The following is a 12,022-nucleotide window of genomic DNA, read 5'->3' as shown; positions in this document are numbered from 1 at the left end:
TTTGTATATCTTCTATGCAGAAATGTCTACTCAAGTTCTTTACTTGTTATTTTAAATTTATTATTAATCCCTCTAGTCATTTCCTTTTTTTAAATATTTCTTTTTTTTTTTTTTTTTTTGGCTGCATCGGGTCTTAGTTGCGGCAGGCAGGATCTTCGTTGTGGTGCTTGGGCTCCTCGTTGCAGCACGTGGGCTTCTCTCTAGTTGTGGTGCACAGCATCCAGAGCGTGTGGGCTCTCTTGTGGCCCACGTGCTCAGTAGTTGTGGCACTCGGGCTTAGTTTTCCTGAGGCATGTGGGATCTTAGCTCCCCAACCAGGGATCGAACCCACATACCCTGCATTGGAAGGTGGACTCTTAACGCCTGGACCACCAGGGAAGTCCTGTTAGGAGATTTTTAAATTACTGATTCAATCTCCTTACTAGTAATAGGTCTATTCAGATTTTCTGTTTCTTCCTGACTTAGTCTTGGTAGGTTTTCTGTTTCTAGGAATTTGTCCATTTCATCTAGATTATCCAATTTGCTGATGTACCATTATTCATAGTAGTCTCTTATAATCATTTTTATTTCTGTAGAATTGGTAGTAATGTCCCTATTTTCATTTTTTTTTTGTTTTTGTTTTTTTGTTTTTGTTTTTTGCGGTACGGGGGCTTCTCACTGTTGTGGCCTCTCCCGTTGCGGAGCACAGGCTCTGGACGCGCAGGCTCAGCGGCCATGACTCACGGGCCCAGTCGCTCGGCGGCATGTGGGATCTTCCCGGACCGGGGCACGAACCCATGTCCCCTGCATCGGCAGGCAGACTCTCAACCACTGCGCCACCAGGGAAGCCCAATTTTCATTTTTGATTTTAGTAATTTTAGTCCTCTGTTTCTTTTCTTAGTCCATCTAGCTAAAGGTTTGTGAATTTCGTTAATCTTTTCAAAGAACCAAGTTTTGGTTTCATTTATTTTCTCCATTCTCTATTTAATCTGTCTCTGCTCTAATCTTTATTATTTCCTTCATTCTGCTAGCTTTGGGTTTAGTTCGTTCTTCTTTTTCTAGTTGCTTAAGTTGTAAAGTTGTGTTTCACTTTCATTTATCTCTAAGAATTTCTAATTTCCCTTGTGGCTTCTTTGGTACGTTGGTTGTTTAAGAGGCAAGGCTAGGAAATCAAGTCACCAGAGCCTAGTGCAAGTTGCAGTTGTGGAGGAGTGGCCATTGGGCTGGAACTGTGATCATAGAAGGACACAGCTATGGCCAGTGACACAGCAGAGAAACAGGGAGAGCATGAAAAAATACCCTGTTCTCTCTCCCTCTCCAATTTCCTGCCGCTATTTTCACTGAATAATCCAACTGGAAAATAGAAAGTAAAGAGACCTGAGTAATCCAATCCACATTCAAGGAGCCATCACCCCAAAGCATAGAGCAGGGTGTAGATGTAGTAACTCTGGGGGGGTAATGGAGACTCACCACCTTGACCATGGTCATAGATTCAAGACTTCCGGCCCTGGTGGTACAGAGGTACTGTTTGAAGTCTGAGTGGTCAGATTTTCTTTCCCTCCCAGTTATTTTCCAGTGACACTCCTAACTGGAGCTGGCACACTGCAGCAGTCCACTCCTGGTTGGTACCTATGTATTGTTCAGAACCATCTATAAACCAGGCTAAGTTTGTTCTTCCTCTGTCAGCTGGCCATAGGGAAATCCCAGTGATGCCATAGGTGTGGTTTGAGGGCAAGGCAGTAATGCAGGAGAACTACCTGCCGTGGGAGCCTGAGCCCCGTACTCGTGCCTTTAGGAACGGCTCATGCTTGATGCTGTCTGTCTATCCCACACCACTTCCATTTGCTGCCAGACACCCTGACCCCTCTCTGGGCATTTTATTTCAATTCAAGTAAACCTCAAGCCCTGTGGATTTTATCTTAATATCTCTTCTGTTCATCCTCCTTTCACCATCTCCATTAACACTCCTGAGTTCAGGCCTTCTAGATGCTGAAACAGCCTCCACTCTATGTCCATACCTCTGGTCTGGCCTGTCAATACACACGTCATCCTATCAAGGACCTTTCTGCAGCCAGTCTGACAGTGTCCTCACTACCCAGTCTCCTCAGTGCAGAGGCCAGGCTCCTTAGCATGGCGCCCAGGGGTTTCCTGGTCTCGTCACTACTCACTTCTTTGGCTTCCTGTCTCATCACCTTTCCACCTGCAACTCCAAATTCCAGCCATATTGTAAAATTTTTGACTTCCTAAAGATGTGGTATATTCTCACTTCTAGGCCTTAGCTCACCTGTTTCCCTCTGGCTTAAAAGGGTTTCTCCTTCTTTGCCCTATTTTCCTTCAGATGCCAATTCATTCAAAATACGCTTATTGAGCATTGACTATATGCCAGACACTGTGCTTAGAGGTCCCTTCCTCTAGGACACCTACCCTGATCTTCCAAGAATGGATTCAATGTTTTTCTTCTGTGCTTTCTGTAATATGTAATTATGCTTATTCCAGTGGGACTGCACCTCAAATCGTAATATACTTTCCAGCATTTGTCGGCTTGTCTTACTAGATTGTAAGCTTCTTGAAGGCACGAAATGTTCTTATTTAGTTTTGAAGACTCAGACCAGCACACCACATGGCACCTAGTAAGTACACACCTAAGATTTCGATAAGTGGATGAGCTAATGAATAAATGGGTAATTGGTTATGTTTTGATATCCCTAATGCTATACACATGCCAACAACATAAAAATATATAGGAATAATTAATATATGCCATCATTATAAGTAACACATACTCATTTAAAAATATATAAAAACAAAAATACCAGTAAAATTTAAACAATTTAAGATCACTGTCTTAGTAGGCCATCAAACAAATTTACCATAGTTCTGTATGTAAATTGCTTACAAATGTTTGTTAGTAGCCTATGATGAACAGCTTTCTGCATAAAGCTTTTTTATTTCTTTTAACTTAATTTATTGTGTGTGTGTGTGTGTGTGTGTACTCATGATTTATTGAGGGTGGGAAGGAAGGAAGGAAGGGAGGGAGGGAAGGAAGCAAGATAGGGATGGAGAAGTTGATGCAGGGGAATGTGGTGTTAAGTTCTGCTTTCAACCTGATCTGGAGGGGAGCTCTGGAGGATAAGCTGAACTGCAGAGTCTGAAGCTTTTTAAAAAAAATATTTAAGGGCTTCCCTGGTGGCGCAGTGGTTGAGAGTCCACCCGCCGATGCAGGGGACACGGGTTCGTGCCCCGGTCCGGGAGGATCCCACATGCCGCGGAGCGGCTGGGCCCGTGAGTCATGGCTGCTGAGCCTGTGCGTCCGGAGCCTGTGCTCCGCAACGGGAGAGGCCACAACAGTGAGAGGCCCGCGTACCACCACCCCCCAAAAAAAAAAAAAAAAAAAATATATATATATATGTATAAGATTATCGTTTTTGAAAGAATCCCAAAGAAGAAGTAAAAAAATGAATATTATAAAGCTAATGATGTTTCCAAAGATGTTTTACCAATGTTGCCAGTGTTTATTTTTATCACCGTAATGTAATAATGCTTTTTATTCCATTTCTTCATTTTCTTACTAGCAAAAATGCAGTTCATAGCTTTTTGAGGTTGAAATCTTGACAGGTAATTATGCCTTTCTTCAAAATATGCCTTGATTCAAAATATCCTAAATTGTAAGCTGAGGGACCATTTGTTCGATCTAAGGAAGCAATTCTTGTTACGAAATAGAGCCCAACGTACTATTTAAATAAATTGTCAAGATTTAAAGTGATTTATGCAGTTCACTGATGTGTGAATGAGAAATTGATACAGTAAGTAAGCAAGGAAGTAATTTGAAAAGGGAAACATCTTCAAATACTTGATGAAACTATAAAAACCAACACCAAGAGAAGTGATTCTGATAGTAAGTTGGAGGATCGGACGTGAAGAACTTCAGCAATTTCAAATGAACATGCTCTGAAAATTCAGGAGGGAGTTGCAGACATGCGGGTGGCATAAGAATTCTTTTCTTTTAAATCATTTCATTTTGTGACTTCATTGTAAGCAATGAAGTGAAATGGAGCATGATGGGAGAAGCCTGATGTTTTATCTTTCCTCCTCATCGATGCTATGATTTAGTGTTTTGGCGCTTGAACCACTCCTGCCTTATGGTAGAACAGAACCTATCAAAGCTTCAGGCCTTTTCCTCTTAGAGGCATTCCTTCAAGCCTGTAATGCTCACCCTCGGGGCTCATGCTTGCTAAAATGCCCTATTACAGAAAAGCACTAATGGGTTTAAATGTCCATCTTCATGTGACTCCCTTTCATAATATTAGTGTACAGGAGAAAGAGAAAGTCTTGTCAGGAATCCTGGTTCCGATGACATGTCTGCCCTTTACTAACCATTATCCTGAACAGGTCACAAACCTTCCTGGGATTCAGTTCTTCACTCATTAAATAAAGATAATAGTAATAATATTCACCAACTTCCTCCTGAGTTAAAATTGAGTGGGACTGACTGAGGTGAGACTTGAAGTACGCACTGGAAGGAGGTCTTGGGATCCCGATCTCCATCTCCTCCGCTTTCTCCTTCCATCCCTGACCTGGAACATCCTTGCCTCTTGTCCCTTAGGGTATTTTTTCCACAGGCCTATTCTTTTTTTTTTTTTAAATATTTATTTGTTTATTTTTGCTGGTCTTAGTTGCGGCACGTGGGGTCTTCATTGTGGCATGCGGGATCTTTTACTTGCAGCATGCGGACTTCTTAGTTGCGGCATGCATGTGGGATCTAGTTCCCTGACCAGGGATTGAACCCAGGCCCCCTGCACTGGGAGCTCGGAGTCTTACCCACTGGACCACCAGAGAAGTCCCTCACAGGCCTATGCTAAGACATTAATAGATGAAGTCTTAAGAAGCAAAGTTATGGCTCTGGGGACATTTACAGAAGGTAATAGGGAAGTTTCACGACTATCTTTCTATGCCTTTAGGGTAGCAGGATATAATGTGCGGCATTTCTAAAACCAGAGCCTGTGGACAGTTTTTTAAGTATGTATTTTCATTTCATATACTTAAACATATATATATATATATATTTTTTTTTTTTTTTTTTTTTTTCTGAATCATCGACATGATTGTCTTAGGATTGCCACGTGATTTCACCTTCACCCCACCACCCTCCTGATTTGTGTATTTAGACTATTTTAATTAAGCTATTAAAGAAGAACAGGGATTGATCTATATGCAAATGGTATGTACAAGCCCATTAAAGGCAAAATGATGTTAGGGATACAGCCTGAGTGAAGGCTTCCTGGTGATTCGAATGTCAGGGGATTGAGCGTGTTACCGGTGTAACATAAGTGCGTGAACCCCAAAGCAGCTGTGTGGTAGCAGTCAGCACCATCTTCATGCTGCCAACAGCAATTTCGTTTTCCAGCAAGACAGTATCATCCACCTCGTTAATTTGAATATTGGTTTTATACTTCTAGTGATATGTAACTTATAAATCCATTTTAATGTAAACATACAAAGCTTAGGTCAAGTTTCCTTTTTATACTTGAGCAACATAATATATTTACATCAACATTGGGGATCTGCAGTTTTGTTTTTTTTTTTTTTTTTTTGCTGTACACAGGCCTCTCACTGTTGTGGCTTCTCCCGTTGTGGAGCACAGGCTCCGGACGCGCAGGCTCAGCGGCCATGGCTCACGGGCCCAGCCGCTCCGCGGCATGTGGGATCTTCCCGGACCGGGGCACGAACCCGTGTCCCCTGCATCAGCAGGCGGACTCTCAACCGCTGCGCCAACAGGGAAGCCCGATCTACAGTTTTTTAAAAGGGCTTTGTGCATTACTCAACTTGGGAGAACCCTGAGGTCGTACAAAGAGCCTCAGCCCCAGAAGTCAGCTTGTCTAAGTTCTAGTCCTAACTTTAACGTTAACCACCTGTAGGACTTTGGACTGGTCATCTCGTCATCTCCTCTCTGTATGCCTCAGTTTGCTCATCTGCGGAATGAAAGGTTTGATTATATGATCTTTAGATTCTTTGCCAGTTCTGAATTCTCTTCTTAAAAGGTCAAAGAGCCCTTATTTGGGAACACAGCCAGCCACTGGTTTGTGCTATTTGTTCCCTGGGGATAAAGCCTGAAGTCACTGTGACCCTAGCTGGAGACTGTCAAGATCACCACAAAGCTGCTTCTAGCTGCTCTGACCCCATGGAAGAGTAGAAAGGGGTCTCCTTAACTGTTGTTGGCTCAGACACAAGGCACACGCTTTGGATGTCCCTGCTGTATGACAGCGATTCCTCATGGGGCCTGGGGAAGGTGGTGTGTCATCAGAATCAGGGCTTCTCAATCCAGCGAACTTCCATCTGGAGCCCCACCCCACCTGAGAACCAGGTGGAAATAGACCCCTGGAGCTGCTGGCAGTGGATCCAATCGTCTGGGATGTGGCACAGAAAAATGGTTGGAAAGCAGCTGAGGAAGTTGTCCTTGGAACGTGCTTGATGTTTTTTAAAGATCCGCACAGGCAGAGGTACAGCTGCACTCAAGTCCTAGAGACTTTGGAAGATCAGCCTGCAGAATTCCAGAGGGATTAAAATCTAAACTACTTGAAAGTTTTTCCTAACTCTCTCCCTCTTCTCCTCCCCACTCTCTTCCTCTCCAGGACCTTACTGAGCACCCACCCTGTGTCATTCTAGGGCTTTCCCACAGATCATCTTGTGCTATCCTCACCACACATCCAAAGGGCAAGTACTTTTATTATTTTATTCAGTGCACATTTTCACATCAGGACACCGAGGCACAGAGTTTCTAGTTGCCCATGTTCACCTGGGGAAGGTAACCAGGGTACACCCTTGGGTGGTTGGGCTCCGGGGCCGGGCTGTTAAACACTTTTGTCAGCACCAACACGAGGATAGGCAAAGGCTGGTGAGCACCCTGGACCGCTGACCCTGGGGCCGGCCTCATGGATATGAACAATTCAGCCCAACCATCACTTGTGGAACGAATAAACCAAAGAGGCCCTAGGCCAGGGTGCTGACTGCTGTCTGCGTTCTCCAGCGGGGAGCCGGGTCACGGCTGCCTGGGGTCTGCCTTCTGCGACAGGGACAGGAGTGACCCCAAGCAGCCTGTTCCCAGGTAGGTGGGGCCCGAGTCGCAGCTCCGGCCCGGAAAGGACTGGGGCTCTGCGGGGCTGTTGCGGCGTTGTGGTGAGCCGGCCACAGGCCCACTAGCACCTGGTGCCCGCCTATCATCAGCGGCCCCCGTGTCCTCCCGGAGCCGCCAACCACAAATGCTCACACTTGGGGAAGGGCGGCGGGAGGGAGGCTAGGACCCAAGGCCACAGAAACCATGGCAGCCCTGGTCCTGAGGCTCATCACCCACAGTTGTTCTCTAGCAGGCTCACATCCCAGAAGGAAGTGAGAGAAATGGAAGGAAAAAGGTCAGAACATTGTTTTCTCCTCCTTCCCCTGTAGAAAGCTGTCGGTTGGATTCAACAAAATGCCAGCCACACCTGATAAAAACCTGCAAATGAAAATTTTAAAATGCAGGATCTAGGTTATTCCGGGGGAATGCCCGTTATGCCATGACATAATCGTGAAAGCTATTTAATTTGAAAAAGAAGAGAGATGTTTTTGCTTTTTGGGGGTTTTGTTTTTATTCATCAAAAACAAAACACCCCTCATATACCAGACTGTTAGTTTTAAAACAGAAGTCTGGAAACCCTGTCTTCCCCCCAGGAGACCTCCAAAGGTGACAGATACCTCCTCTCCCTTCATCCCAGCCAAGAGGAGAAGGAAGGAGGGGGGAACCTACTTCGGGAGGAGGGGGGAACCACTTCAGACCTTGTGTCAGGGTTTGTTTATCTTAGATTTACTGCTAGTACATATTCATTTACATGTTCTGTAAGTGTAACCTTCTGGTTCCTGGCAGGGGTTCGCAAGCTGAATGAGCATCAAGAGGGGAATTAATACCAGCAGAGGCCAGTGGAGTGGTTTCCAACACTTGGTCAATCCCCTGAAGTTGTCTGTGCCTCTAGCTTTCCTTTCTTTCCTCTACAGTTGGCCCGGCTGTTGCTCAGTTTCCAGGCTCCTGTGATGTTTACACTCATGTTCTTTTTTTAAAAATTTTTATTTATTTATGGCTGTGTTGGGTCTTCGTTTCTGTGCGAGGGCTTTCTCTAGTTGCGGCGAGCGGGGGCCACTCTTCATCGCGGTGCACGGGCCTCTCACTGTCGCGGCCTCTCTTGTTGTGGAGCACAGGCTCCAGACGCGCAGGCTCAGTAGTTGTGGCTCACGGGCCTCGTTGCTCCGCGGCATGTGGGATCTTCCCAGACCAGGGCTCGAACCCGTGTCCCCTGCATTGGCAGGCAGATTTTCAACCACTGCGCCACCACGGAAGCCCTAAACTCATGTTCTTAATGTCAGCAGACAGTCACAAATCCCTGTCAGGAAAGCTTTCCTCTACCCTTTTCTGAAAGGCTCCTCAAATTATTGCAAGATTATCTATCTATCCTCACAAGATATATTTTTTAATATATCCCACAAGCAGACTTTTCTGTTTATGACAGGTCTGCAATAATAGTTGCACATACGTTGTAAAACATTATGCATTCTTAACGTAACATTAAAACACAAATTAGGGAATTCCCTGGTGGTCCAGTGATGGGGACTCCGTACTTTCACTGCCGAGGGTACAGGTTCAGTCCCTCGTTGGGGAACTAAGATCCTGCAATCCAGGCAGCGCAGCCTGGAAAAAAAAAAAGCTGCCCATTCTTAACTACTCCCCGCATTAAGAAGAGTCAATCCTTCCCCTTGAATCTGGCCTGACTATAGTGACTCGCTTGGTGGAGTGCAGCAGAAATGACCTTCTGTGACTTCTGATGCAAGGGCAGAAGTGGGAACCATCTCTTCGAGCCCTGAGCCACATCCAAATACTCTGAGGTCTTCACACTTAAGAGACCCAGTGGACCAGCTCTGAGACTTCACGAGGATGCAGAGATGCACAGCCAGACCCCAGCTGTCCAGCCTGCAGCCATTTGTGTTTCCCCAGCTGTGGCTCCAGACATGGTGAGCAGGGAGGAGTCTTTTCTGATGTGCCCTCTAGAAATTCCTGACCTGCAAGATTAGGAAAGATAAGAACAAAGTGGTGGTTCCTTTAGGGCATGATTTTGGGGTTAGTTTGTTAGGTAGCAATAAATAATAGAAACTAAACCATTTCCCCATTGAAAAACATTTAGGTTGTGTCCACTTTTTCTCCATTGCAAACTATCCTGTGCAGGTACTACTATTTTTTTTAATATGTAAATTCCTCTAGGATAGATTCTCAGGTACAGAATTGCTGGATCAAAGAGCTATCCTCTCTCCATTTCTCTAGCCTGTGTTTTTGGGTTTTTTTTAACATCTTTATTGGAGTATAATTGCTTTACAATGGTGTGTTAGTTTATGCTTTATAATAAAGTGAATCAGTTATACATACACATATGTTCCCATATCTCTTCCCTCTTGCGTCTCCCTCCCTCGCACCCTCCCTATCCCACCTCTCTAGGTGGTCACAAACCACCGAGCTGATCTCCCTGTGTCTAGCCTGTGATTTGATAGGTGTTGGCAAGTTTCCCTCTAGAAAGAGTGTAGAAAAGTGGTCTTTTCCTTCACCTTCCCAAATGTTTTTGATGTCTCACTTCATCATCCTGTGTTTTGCTTAAATCTAAATGGGAGAATAACCTGCCTTACAGGGTTTCAATCAAGAGATCAAGAGGGAAATCTGAATAACACCTTACAGACAAAATGTCATCTACTATGATATGGGACATTGATCACTTGAGGATGAGACTCCTCTGACCTCATCTTCGTCCTTTTCCCGAGATAGCCTATGTAATCCTGTCTGCTCATTTCTCTCTCTCTTTTTTCATGCACACACGATACGAATACATGTGTGCCTTATATGTACATGCATATGTACAGATACATGCTATATGAGTGTTTACTATATCAACTTGAACATTTCTATGGGAACACTTATAAATACTTGAATCAAATAAATAATATTGTTAAAAATGACAGTAGAGGGAGTTCCCTGGTGGTCTAGTGGTTAGAATTTGGCGCTTTCACCACCATGACCCAGGTTCAATCCCTGGTCGAGGAACAGAATCCTTGAAGCCGTGAGGTGCGGTCAAAAAAAAATTACAATAGAAAATTAAAGCTGCAGTTGTATTTGTCATGACATCTAGTGCTTCTGGGAATAAGCTAATCAGCTGGAAACAGGAAGAAATTTGACTTGTAATACAGAGTATAAAAGTGGATCCATTATAGGAAATTTGTACTACTTCTGGGGATGGGGCACACTAGATAATATTTGTCCATACAGAAAAGAGCCCTAGAGTCTGAAGCAGAGTTCAGCATATTGTATACTACCCTTTCCACTGTATTTTGAGCAACAAGTGCATCGTTTAAATATATATACTTCTATGCTAGTGTTCTGCAATGAAAACACCCCAGGAACAATGCACTTACTGCTTCATTGCTGTTGTCTCTCCCCCACCCTGCAGGGCCAGCTGGTGACTGCTGGATCTTTGCTGACCTCCCTTAGCTCCAGTTCTTCAATTCAGGAATAGTCCAGGCATTATTGTGTGGAATATCTACCCTTCTCTCCCTTCATTTGCCCTCACAGCAGCTGATTAGACATTCAGCCTTGTCCCAAATCTTTTCTGTGAGTGCCATGACCTACACTGCATCCCTTTAGCATCGTGAATCACCAGTTGGTAAAAATATTTTAAGAAGTTAAACATAATGTTTAGAAGAAAGTAGCATGATTATAGGTTTAGGAATATCTGCAGTAGAATATCTGCAGAAGATGCTTATATTTGGCCCTTGAAGGATGATATTTCGTGAAGAATTATCATCACAAAACTCAACAGGATAAACTTCATTTCTGAGATTTTTGGAATCAGCCTGGCCTGAAAAGGAGGAAGTGTGTTTTAGGTATACCAGTTAAAACAAACAAACACCCTTATGCTTAGATGCAAAACTCATTGAAAAAAAAAGAGAAAAGGAAGAAAATAATTATTAGTAATTCTAACCATCTATGAATATTTTGGAAGTGTTTCCTTTGGTCAATAGGATGATACACTTGTTTCATTCTTCTTAATTATATCATTTCTCCAAGGAGATAAATACTTTCTGCAACATGAGAATTTTAACTCTTGACTTTGAGATAATTTTAGACTTTAGAAAAGCTGTAAAAGTATTACAGAATTCAGATATGCCCTTCATCCAGCTTCCCCTCATGTTATCATCTTACATAACTATATCATGTACAACAATCAAAACTGGGAAATTAACTTTGGTACACTACTATCGTCTAAACTGTAGACCTTATTTGGATATCTATATTTTATTCTATAGTTCTCCCTTTTCTGACCCAAGATCCAATCCAGGCTCCCACATTGCATCTACTTGTCATGTCTCCCTCATTCCCAAAATGTAACATTTCCTCCGTCTTTCCTTGTCTTTTATGACTTCGACACTTTTTTTTTTGACTTTGACACTTTTGAAGAGTACTCGTGAATTGTTTTGTAGGATGTCCATCAATTTGAATTTGTTTGATGTTTTCTCATAATTAGAATGTGGTTTTGCATTTCTGGCAAGAATATCACAAAAGAAATATTGTGTGCTTCTTGATATATCATATTAGGAGTTTCATGGTGATGATGCTGACCTTGATCATTTGGTTAAGGGGGGATGTCTTCCAGGTTTCTCCACTGTAAAGTTAACAGCCACCCTCCCTTCCCCCCATTAATAAATATCTTGGAGAGATGCCATGCAAATTTCTGTTTCTCCTCAGACTTTCACCCACTAATTTTAGCATCCATCCTTAGATTTTGCCTGCTATAGTCATTACTGTAGTATCCTTAATGATTTCTTTCCCCTCATTCTTTCTAAATTTATTGATTGGAATTCTTCAGTAAGGTGGAGTTGTCTCTTCTCCCCTATTTATTTATTCAGTCATTTATTTATATCAGTATGGACTCATGGGTATTTATTCTACAGGTTACCCAATACAATCATTATTTATATTTAC

The sequence above is a fragment of the Leucopleurus acutus genome (genome assembly GCF_964270905.1).
Source record: "Leucopleurus acutus genome assembly, chromosome: 18".
Taxonomy (NCBI): domain Eukaryota; kingdom Metazoa; phylum Chordata; class Mammalia; order Artiodactyla; family Delphinidae; genus Leucopleurus; species Leucopleurus acutus.
The sequence above is the reverse complement of the archived record's forward strand: the minus strand, read 5'-3'. Positions refer to the sequence as shown.